This window comes from Anabrus simplex, chromosome 5, assembly GCF_040414725.1.
Source record: "Anabrus simplex isolate iqAnaSimp1 chromosome 5, ASM4041472v1, whole genome shotgun sequence".
Taxonomy (NCBI): Eukaryota; Metazoa; Arthropoda; class Insecta; order Orthoptera; family Tettigoniidae; genus Anabrus; species Anabrus simplex.
Window position 1 is genome coordinate 152005023 of NC_090269.1, and position 12299 is coordinate 152017321.

The 12299-nt window shown below is 38.0% G+C and overlaps 1 protein-coding gene across 1 annotated transcript in view; it reads left to right on the plus strand.

Moving 5' to 3' along the window:
• Positions 1–12299, plus strand: part of Nup205 (nuclear pore complex protein Nup205) — a 676487-nt gene that overhangs the window by 523987 nt on the left and 140201 nt on the right. The window lies entirely within an intron of this gene.

Consider the following 12299-nt stretch of genomic DNA (forward strand, 5'->3'; position numbering starts at 1 on the left):
ATAAAGAATCTTGGTATTGTAAAGGTGGAACATTTGACCTAACCTTCAACGTAAACTTGAACAATAGTACGATTTCCAATATTAAGTTGTATGATGCTGGCAAAACATACACTAATGTTGATAACTGTGGGTAATATCATCCATGCTCTCCTATTATGCATTTTTGATCGGGCATTTTACTTAAGATTGGCACATCTACACCTTCTAGACATTCCCAGATTATCTCCCTAGTGACACTGTCACAGGCCTATTCGATGTCCATAAAAACAGTCACTAAGTTCTTTCCATATTCCCAATGATTCTCTATTTGCATTTTGACAGCAAATATAAGACCTGTAGTGCTTTGGCTCTTCCCAAAGCCATGTTGCTCCTCCTTCCATAATAAAGATAAAAATCAAACCCCATGACACAACAGGCCCAAAGGACCCTGACCTACCAAGCGACCACTGCTCAGCCCGAAGGCCTACAGATTACAAGGTGTCATGTGGTCAGCATGACGGATCCCCTCGGTCGTTATTCTTGGCTTTCTAGACCGGGGCCGCTATCTCACCGTCGGATAGCTCCTCAGTTGTAATTACATAGGCTGAGTGAACCTCGAACCAGCCCTTAGATGCGGATAAAAATCCCTGACCTGGCCGAGAATAGAACCCGGGGCCTCCGGGTAAGAGGCAGGCATGCTACCCCTCCTTCAATCAGCTCTACTATATTTCTGATTCCTCTTTCATTTAACTTCTTCAGAAGTTTGAGTGATACCCTTATAATTTCCACATTTCTTCCTGTTCCCTTTTTATACAGAGGGATGATAATACCATCCAGTCCTCTGGTACCTGTTATTTTTCCAGATGACGGAGACTAGGCTACACGACCATTGTATGCCTTGTGTTCCAGCTGCTTTCATCTTATCAGCAGTGAGGTCATCAAACCTGGGGGGCGTACCATTTCTCACATTCTTCAGCTTAGACTCCACTTCTGGCCATGTTAGCTGGTGTTGTGCTCTCACTTGCACTTCAACTGCAGTCTTCAGTGATGTCATTTCCAAGACTTTCTCCATTTAATAAAGTATTGAAGTAGTTCTTCATTTCTTTTCTGATGCCTTGATCTTGATCTGTCCCAGCACTTAACCTTTCCTTCTTTAATCAGTCACTTCACAAATATTTTTGTGTTAGTTTCATCTTCATTGTGGACTGATTTTTGTTTTGCATTGTCTAGCCTCTTCTGTGCTGCATTTCTTTCTTTCACAACAGTTTGCACTCTCTCATTCCACCCTGGTGTTTCTTTCTCCCTGCTTGTTGCACTCATCTTTATACATAGTGATTCGGCTTCTGAAACCAGGATGTTCTTAAATGACAGCCACTCTTTTTCTGATCCTCTTTTCTCATTCTTTGGTAATTTGGCTGAGATCTTTCTTTAGTATTCTTGTTTCTTCCCATCTTCTCCTAGCAAGCAGATATTGTATCTTTGGCATTTTTTTGTGCTTGACATTGTGCACATGGACGTTCCCAATGTGCACGACCAAAAGCCAGTGGTCACCATCAAGAATTCCACTTATGAAATCACGACCAGATATTCCGTCTACTTTTTTTTATTAAGAATTGTTAACATCATCACGCCAACAAGATGAACTCAATACTGTTTTACTGGAACCCTCAATCATGTTTAACATATGTTTATCAATCGTCTTCATTCTACTGGTACTAAACATTGTGCTCCATATCACCAAGTTTCTACCGACGCATCAGCAAACTGTTATGTCCAACACAGCATCATCACGTTAAGAAGGACTCTATTACCAATTTTATTGAATCATCTCATGTGTGCAATATTTTAATTTTCACTTTTAATAGTATTCAAGTGCTGTGCTTAGAACATTCCAGCATATTCTTCAACATTTTAACTGATGCATTTAGCAGTCCAAATTATTTTTAATGTGTTTTTGTCCTTGTCCTTTGTGCTTAATCTTAAAACTTTTCGAGCAGTCCAAATTATTTTTAATGTGTTTTTGTCCTTGTCCTTTGTGCTTAATCTTAAAACTTTTCGGCTGATGATTTCTACAAATGGATGAAACATGTTCCGTTTTTTTAAAATGTTATTTTAATAATTCAATTTAAAAAATTTAGTATTGTAAAGGTGGAACATTTGACCATACCTTTTAAGTATACGTACGACAATACGGGCTTTATAAGGAAATTCATTTTTTGCAAAATTCACTTTAACTTCAGTGATGAACTGGGCTAGCACATCTTTCAATTATTATATGGTCTCTTAATGTCCTGTGCTTCCCAACCCAAGTGTAGTGTGTGATTGTAGCTGTCTTTCTTTGAAAGCAAAAGTTTTGTATGCTCAGGTTATTCTGTGCACAGAAGTCTTATCAGGTTTTCTCCCTCCTGATTTCTGCCTTGTTTCTGTCACCATAGTCCATCCACTACCCTTTGCTAATGAGGTCATTAATTGTGGACTGGTCAAAACTGGCAAAAGACAGCCAGGAACTGAACCCAGGCCTCTTATACAAATGAATAAAGCATAAAAGGTAAGAATCCAAGACAGAAATAAGTTAAAATAGATTAGGGTTTATTATCATAAAATTGGCTGAAGCAGATATGAGATGGGCACGTAACAAACAAAACGATACATAAGGAAAAGTGTTACTCACATACATATTCTTGGAGGCTATTTTCTTTTTAAAATGCATAGGAGTCTTTCACTTCCTCAGAAATAATCCCACCAACTTCACTTATCTCATTTTTATAGGTACATAGAGAAGGATAGTATCAATAGATTCAGACAATATCAACCAATTGTACTCTGAATTTGTCACAAAACATTTCTTTCATGAAAGTGGAACCTCAACCAATGAATATATGATTAATAATATATATACATTGGCATTTAAGCCCGAAAAGTATTTGCAACCACTCCAGAACAAAACGAGGCCAAACTTCAATCCCCAAGACATCAACAATCTCCAAACTGTAGCCTCTCTCAGAATTTAAAATTACATAGAAGCACTTCAGTCGAGGGGAATAATCACAGAAGACAAAGAGGTTATATGAAGGAAGAAAACGGGACATTGTCATAGCTACAGAAGTAAATAAATATAGTCAAAGATGATATGAAAGATATAGAAAAAGATCCCAAAATATAAAAATAAAACAGTTAAATCAGCCAGGAGCTGAGACAAGGTACTAAAATAAACAACCATAATAGTAAAACAAAAGGTAACATCCATAAGGTACCAAAATAATAACACAGACCCGACATTCATAGAACGCATCCACATATGAACAGGTAGAGACCAGATGCGCAAAGCAACATAAAATGCAGAATCAAGACACACCGCGATAAAAACCGCAGTAGCATGAGAGAAATGAGTCGAAGGCTCACAAGCTCGATCTGAGTGTTCAGATCAAATAATCAGGATGGCCGCAGTACAGGGCAAGGCTCACCTAGTCATTACAATAATCAAACCACAAATACGCTATGAACATATTCATATCGCCCTGGTAGCAAACATGAATTGTATGGAACTAGCGTTTTAAATACACATCTCAAGATGAGCTCAAGTAAGACGTCACAATAGGAGAGAAAGAAACAGGTCTCAAATGAAAAATCTTCATAATCAAACAACATCACACACACCTCTATCAAAACAAATCAGTGTTACCGTTTTTGTTGCTATGTAGGAACAAATATATGTATCAAGTAAATTATAAAGTCTTAGAAAACTTGGTGTACTGAAGTACCTTATTAGGAAGATCAAAATGCTATATACTAATTGCAAAAGCTGTGTCAGTATTGGAAATGGTCACTCTGAATGGTTCAATACAAGCAAAGGAGTACAACAGGGAAGTGCCTTATCACCTCTTCTATTCATAGCAATTATGGATACCATTTTAAAGGAACTAAAAGGAAAAGGTATGAAGGTCTTCAGGCTCTGGTGTTTGCAGATGATGTGGCAATATGGGATGAAACAGAGGAGGGAGTGCAAAATAATCTGAATGCATGGTGTAAGAATGAAATTGAACCCATCAAAAACAGTAGCACTGAAAATCAGCAGACATAATACAGAATGCAACATAAAAATACAGACCCACCAAGTTGAAGTAGTACACCAATTCAGACACTTAGGAAGCGTAAATAGACTGACAGACTTCAGAAAATTGAAAGGACTGGAAGAACCTGCATCAACAAAAATTACCAGAAAGATGGACAGTGACAAATAATACCTAACAAAATCATGTACAGAGAGCTAGAACTCATTACAGATACTATGCATACGAGGAGACTGGGATTCTTTGGACATATCATGAGGATGCAGGATTCGAGACTTCTGAAACAACTAGTATAACACAATCTCGTCTCAAAAAATGCCACAACAGGATGTAAATGGATCAGAGAAGTAAGAGAGGATCTGAAGGAAATAGGCCTCACAACAGAAGACACCACAAATAAGATAAAATTGAATACAAAACTCAAGACTATAAACCCCCGCTTTACCCTTACACAAAACAAACCAACACATATTTTCAACCGAGGAAAGGGCACGAAGATCGGAGCGTCTGAAGAAGTTCTGGGAGGACCGCAAAACCCGAACAATCCCCTCAAAGAGACCTGAACAATGGACTGACTACAGTGATCCTATGCGGTCATAAAAGAATAAGAAGAGGAATAAGCTGAGATAGAAATAACAGAGTAACCAAATGCTCTAACTTTTACAGTATCGTTAGACACCTACTATGGGATAAGAAGGTCCCACAAAGAACAAAAATGACCCTGTACAAGTCATATTTCATTCCCATCCTTACATATTTTCTGGAAACCTACACACTAACATGAAAGTATTGTAGTAGGATTCAGCATGTGAAATGAAATTTCTTAGAACTGCCCTCCAAAAGACAAGACTTGAACACGTGAAAATCCAGGTCTAAATGAATCGATGGAGGAAAGACTCCGGTCATATAGTATTAAATGGTTTGGGCATGTTGAACGAACGAATAGCACAGTTACCATGTGCTTATTTGGAAAAGAGAATAACAGGTAGAAGACCAGCTGGAAGACCAAGAAGAAGATGGATGGCCCAACTGAGGGAAGATGTGGAGAGAAGAGGATGGAATTGGGAATATGTCATGGACAACAAAATCTTTTTGAATAGGCTCTCTGGAAGGGCAAACCGATTATTATTATGATGATGATGATGATGATGATGATGATGATCATGAAATTATAAAGTAAAGAGAAAAGTGAAAATTAATCCACCACATTAAAAATGAAGAACAAAGAACATAACCGGGATCACAAGAAACACTAGCCTAGCATACCTGTGGCAAGCCAAGAGAAGTAGTAAAAAAATTAAATTCCTGGAATAAGAATCTACACATATTAACAGATCCTGTACATTGACTCAAAGCAGAGAGCGACGTATGGAATGGTATAAATCTTTTAAAAGTATCATTTAAACCATACGAAACACATTTCATAGCTCTGCCTCTCCATCTTTTTAACCAAGGCTTCCATTCTTTCCTCATAGAAATCATACAAAACAAAGTTAGGATAGAAAAAAATGCTTTGGAAATTCATAATGGCATGAAGCGCCATCTGTCATAACCGAGAGGAAGTAGATGTCAAGTCAGAGTACAGTTACCATATTCAAATAACAGACATATGATATCGATATCAGGGAATAGAATAACAAGACCATTTGAGGAATAAAATATTAAGACCACTAGGTGTGGCACAATAGCCATAGAGGTCTGTGATGTCTTCACAGCCTTGCCTATCTGTTCCAACTTGGGTATTCAGGTCTCCTGTATAATGGTGATGTTGTTTTCCTTAATTTGGTCCTCTAGATCTACAAGAAACTGATCTTTTTTTTGTGCCAGGTATGTAATACCTGGCCAACACGCAATTTCATTTTAAGGATTCTGTCATTCATATAACTGATGTCACCTGTACATCAACATCTTTGTGGAGAACGAAAGCAACTCCATTTATGGCTTCATTAGGGTTTCCGCTATGACACAAAATATAACCATTTCATAAGGTTTTCTTTCCTGAACCTTTCCATTTCGTCTCAACCCTAAAATTCATTAGGTCTACAATTTCTTTGCATTTACCAGTGAGAATGAGAAAGTGGGAAAGATTGAAGTCCCCCATTAAGATGAGAGAAAGAATTGAAGTATGGAAGGTGAAGGAGAAAAGCATACAAGAAGAATTTCAAAGGGAAATAATGCCCTTGGTACCCAGGAAGGAAATGGGGAATGTTGAAGATGAATGGAAAAGATTTAAGGAAGCACTGATTGGATGTGCAGAAAAGGTATGTGGTAGAACACCGGGAAATGTGAAAAACAAAGAGAGGCACAGGTGGAATAATAGGGTAAAGATTAAAGTGAAGGAAATGAAAATGGCATTGAAAGCAGGAAAACATCTGAGACTGGAGAAAGTAGAAGAAAATAAGTGGAGGCAAAGAATTTGGCCAAGAAAGTAGTGGAGGAAAAAAAGAGGAAAAGCTGGGCCTTATTCACACAGAAATTGAGAGATGATATGCAGGGCAGCAAGAAATGATTGTATGGTGTCTTATGAAACAAAAAGAGAGATCAAGTAAACACCAGATTTGTGAAGGATAAAGGTGGCATAATATTAACAAAGCCAGAAGAAATAAGAAATAGATGGAGAGAGTATTTTCAGAAGTTGCTGAACATGAGAACTAATGACAGGCATCAATGGACCACCAGGAAAGGCAATTAGTTGATGAAGAAATGGATAAATAAATTACAGTGAATGAAACTGAAATGACTGTAAGAAAGATGAAGGATGGAAAAACTGCTGGAATAGATGAAATTTCAGTGGAGATGATAAAGGCAGCTGGAGCTGTAAGCTTGCAGTGGATATACAGAGTTCTCAGAATTGTCTGGGAGAATAAGGAGGTCCCTGAGGATTGGCAAAAGGGAATAATCATCCCAGTTTTGAACAAAGGTGATAAGAAAGTATGAAAAAACTAAAGGGGAATTACTCTGATATCCCATGCTGCTAAGATAATGGAAAGGATACTGGAAAGTAGGATAAGGTTGAGAGTTGAAGATCAGATACAGGAAAATCAGTTTGGTTTCAGAAGTGGAAAGTCAACAATAGAGCTCATTTTCATTATGAAACAACTAATGGAAAAGCAATGAGAGTATGGGAATGATATGGTGATGACATTCATTGACATTGAAAAGGCATATGACAGTACCCCCCGGACTAAAGTTTGTGACCGTCTGGTGTAAAAAGGAATTGGACAGGAATAAAAATAAGGAATGTTGTAGTTGCATCCAAACACAAGTTGGCAGGACAAGTTGTTCAAAATTACTAGTGGGCTGAGACAGGGAAGTGTTCTATCACCAATCCTGTTTACAATAGTAATGGATGACATCATGAAAACTGCAAAAGTAACATCAAATCAAATCAAAATCTCTATTTGCAAATGAGGTGTTTACCTCGGTGGCAAATGGTACACTAAAATACATTATTGTCAAGCACTAAATTTTAAATTAACAAGAGAAGAAAATTTTCCTAGAATACAATATTATACAATTTACGCTAATATATTTTTTCTATTAAACACACACATCATACTCAATAAATTTATATTGTTTACAAAATTCTACTTAAATATCTCCTGTACTTACACACATAGTCAACTCATATACAGTATGTGAAATTACTTCTAATAATACTATACAACTGGTATAAGATTAAAATTAACATTGTATTTATTCACATATTTATATTTTACCCATTTTGGAACCTAAGTAGCATAACGACCTGCTGCGTCTTAACCCGAGCCCCTTTTGCCACCACTTTTCAGAGTTCCTGAAGGGCCTTCACAGCTACCGTAGCGGTCCCAAGGCCCTCGAAGTCCTCACTGTACTTCACCCCTACAGGCAGTCCCCTACTTGGGCTGTCCAAACTCCATAGACCAGGGGATGGAATTAATTTAATCACACACATTTTTTTATTTACAATATCCTCTAACATTTCATTTATTTTCTCTGTTGCTGTTTATTCTCTTCTTGAATATCTGTACAGATTTTGGAAAAGGATCAAACACTACCCTTGGTAAAATGTTCCACTCCTTCACACCCTTCCCAATGAAGGAAAATTTACCCCAATCGCTTCTGCTAAAATTCCTTCTAATTTTATATTTGTGGTCAGTCCTGCCGATATAATTATTTTCCAACTGAAGCCTCTCACAGATATCTCCCCATGCTTCTTCTCCTGTATAGGCTCTATATAATCCTATAAGTCTAGTTTTCTCCTTTCTCTTACTTAAAGTTTCCCACCCAAGTTCCTTTAACATTTCTGACACACACTCTTTCTCCTGAAATCCCCTGTTACAAATCTTGCTGCTTTCCTCTGCGCACTATCTATTTTTTTTAATTAGGTATTCTTGGTGAGGATCCCAAACACTGTTTGCATATTCCAGTAATGGACGAACCATACTTAAGTAACTTTTCTCTTTTAATTCTTTGTTGCATCCTTTAAGTAGCCTCATTATGACATGTAATGATCTGTATGCTTTCCCAACAATGTTATCCACATGACCCTTCCAGTGCAAATTACTTTCAAATCTCACACCTAAGTATTTGCACTTGCCATCTTTTGGGATAACTACCTCATCCAAAGTATATTCAAATTCAGTTTTAAAACTCCTGTGTGTAAATGTTGTAACAGTTGATTTGCCTCCATTAACCTTCATATTATTCTCTTCAACCCATTGTTGGATACTCTCAAGGTCCCTTTGTAATTCTGAACAATCCTCAATTTTATTTATTACCCTATAAACAATTATGTCATCTGCATACAATCTTATTTTTGATGTTATATTGTTCCCTAAATCATTTGCGTATATTAAGAAAAGTAATGGACCGATTATACTACCCTGTGCAATTCCCTTCCAAACTTTCTCTTCCTGCTATACATTATTTCCTACTTAGACTTTCTGAACCCTTGAATTTAGAAATGTTTTTATCCAACGTGTAACCCTTACGTCCAATCCTATTCCCTCCGATTTCTTTAATAATATTCCATGTTCCACTCTATCTAAAGCTTTGGAAAGATATATGGAAGAAGAGAAATGAACATGTTGTTATTTGCAGATGATATTGTGATTTGGGGAGAAGAGGACATGAATGTTCATGAACAGTTGGATGTGGTGAATGGGAAGATGGAAGAATGTGGATTGAAAATAAGTGTAGAAAAAAGTAAAACTCTTGTAATGACTAGAGGGGAGAAAGAAGGGAAAGGTCAGGTTAGACTTGCAGACAAGCCCCTGGAAGTAGTGGAGGTGTTCAAATACCTGGGGAGTGAATTAATGGAGAATGCTCGACAGGATGCTGAAATTAGTGAGAAGATTCAAGCTGGAAGCTGTTTCTATCATAGTGTAAGAAACATGTTATGGGACAAAGATGTGCCAATGGAAGCAAAGGAAACTATGTACAGGATGTGTTACGTACAACAACTTATGGAGCAGATACCTGGACAATGATAAAAAAGGATGAGAGTCGAATACAGGCAGCCGAAGTGAAGTTCTTGAGGAGTATAATACAGAAGAGTAGAAGAAACAAAATAAGGAATGAGAAAATCCAGGAAGAAATTGGAGTGGAAAAAATGAATGATAGAATAGAGAAGAGCCAATTAAGATGGTTTGGGCACATAAAACGAAGGAGAATGCAAAAAATGTGATGGAAATGCAAATGCAAGGAACGAGAGGCCGCAGACGACTACGAATGAGATGGGAGGACACAAACCAACGCAGTATTAGAGAAGGAAACCTGGACTGGGACACAGTGTTCGAGGAGGAGTGGTGGAAAGACCGAAGAAAGTGGAGAGGAGCCATATTTGGCCGTACCTAGCTACAGCTGGATAATGCGAAATGATGGTGTTGAGAGTTCCAATTCTGAGCTGTTTCTTCCTGTGTAATGTAAGTCTTTTCCTGCATTTCCAGTCATCATAGGTTCATAAGCTGTGTGAAGAATCATGTCTGTTACTTTTTCCACTTCTACATCTGAGGCAGTGCACTCGTCAACTGTGTTCCGCTGGCTTGTTAAGCCTAACACTGGACTAATTTCTGTTGGAATGATCTCTCTTAGCCTTTGGCGGTCCTCTGCCACACCTGCAAGGCAGCAGCATTTTGGTGTGTCATTTCCTACTCAAAGGCTCAAGGTTTCTAAGTGAGAACTCCTCCTCTCTTCCTGTTCCTTCCTCAAATTCCATTTCTTCCAGGCATCTGTTCTTCGAGCCAGTGCATTATCACAGGTTTTGTTCCATCATCAATTTTTTTGTTTCGGAGCTGCTAGGATTGTGGCATGAGCTGCCTATTGAACTTTAGATGAGATATCATTCCAGTTCTTAGATTCAAAAGGCAAGTTCTAGTGGTACTGCTCCTCAACTCCTTGACTGACCTTAAATTTCATCACATCGTATCTGTGAATTTTATTTTCAGTTTTTGGAGTCTTCTTAACTTCTTAACTTTGGAGAAGTAGTGATCAGAGTCAAACATGGCACCTCTCAGTACATTGTCATTCATAATGTCCTTCATTGCCCTGCTGGAGGGTGCAGTGTGGTTAATCTGTATCTCTCTGTTCAAGTTACTTGGTGATCGCCAAGTCTTCTGTTTTTGCTTGGTTTGTGTTTGTAGATGTCGACATTACTTGAAGATCTGACATAATTCGACAAGTCTTATTCAATTTTTGTTGGTTATCCTGTGACCAGGATATGTTTCTACTGCTGATGTATATTGTGCTTCCGTCCCCAGTTGAGCCTTAAAATCACCAGCAATATCTTGATGTTCTTGTTAGGTATTTTCTCCATCTGTTCTTCCAAGATGATCCCAAAATCTGTCAACTTTCTCTAGTTTACTCCTATTGTCTTCATTGCTTGGTGCATCGGCATTGATCAATGTGTATCCTTTGTTTCCACAGCAAAGAATCAGGAGAGAGAGTCCCTTTGGAGAACTAGAAAAGTTCACTACCGAGCCGATAACCTTCTCACTTACTGTAAGCGCCGTTCCAAATATCAGTAGGTGCTTGCCTGCCTTGCCTTCATTCTTTTTCCCTATATCTCTCAATATCGATTATATCTTCATCCTGATATTGTGTTTTTTGCAAGACTAAGGCTAGTATGTTGTGGTCATCCATCATTTTCGTCAGTTCTGTGAGTTAATATTCAGTGTTCCAATGTAGTATTTCTGTTTAGTCTCGAGTTTTTTATGTCCAGTCATAAATGTCTTTCCTGAGCATCTAGGTGCAGGCTCTGCAGAATCTAAAGGTCTGCTTGCACTCTTAGGAGTGGTGGACTTTTGTAAACAGCTTCCACCTAGGATAGTGTTTTTTTTTCTGATAACTTTCCGTGATGCTTGGTTGTTAATGAAAGAATGGGTTGGATGGCCCCTTCCCGATAATGGAACCGAGGTTGTAAGCTCCAGAGCTGGTTAATAGATGCCTTTCACAGACGCTGCTATCTGAAGATGATTTCTCCGCATTGTCGACCGTTGGGACATGGTTGTCCTCGTCCTCTTTCAGAAACTGTTGACCCTCTTCAACGTAACTCTAGTAAGAAGTCAGGCCAACCAGACCAAGGATTTTTAAAGAGGTATTACTCCTCTATTACTCACCGTTAGTCCTGACTTGTGACAGGCAGGGCCTGGTTTCCCAAATATTGGACTTGGCATTGCTGACTTTTGACTGTGTGTGGTATTATTATTATTATTATTATTATTATTATTATTATTATTATTATTATTATTATTATTATTATTATTGTTACCGTGTTTTAGAGGTAGGTAGAGGTGAAAGAAGGTGCGGGTGTGAATGGATCTCAAGCTACGAAATTATAGTGCCAGTAAAGTAAATTTAAAATTTAATACGGTTATATTTTCTTTTCAAAATAAATAAGTAATAAACATGGCAGGTACAGAATAGCAAGTCAAAATAAGGTAGTTACAATATTTACAGAATTTGGGCTTCGCGCCCCGAGTTCATAATGCTTGGGCAATCAGCTCAGTTTTACCCCAAACACAAGTTTTAACAGAGGGGCAGAAAACCCCATTCATACCTAGGAGCCCTTGCTCCAAATTACACTGAAAAGCCTCCTCGAGGCATACAACATACAATTTTCAAAAGAGCCACTCGCTCTCAAATTTAAGCCTCTCCCAGGCCACACCAAACTCCACCTTCAAGCTGTCCTCAACGGACATAAACACAGGGGTAAAATACCCAATCTACTGAGGTCTATTAAACGAAAAGAATGTTAATTAAATGACCTCT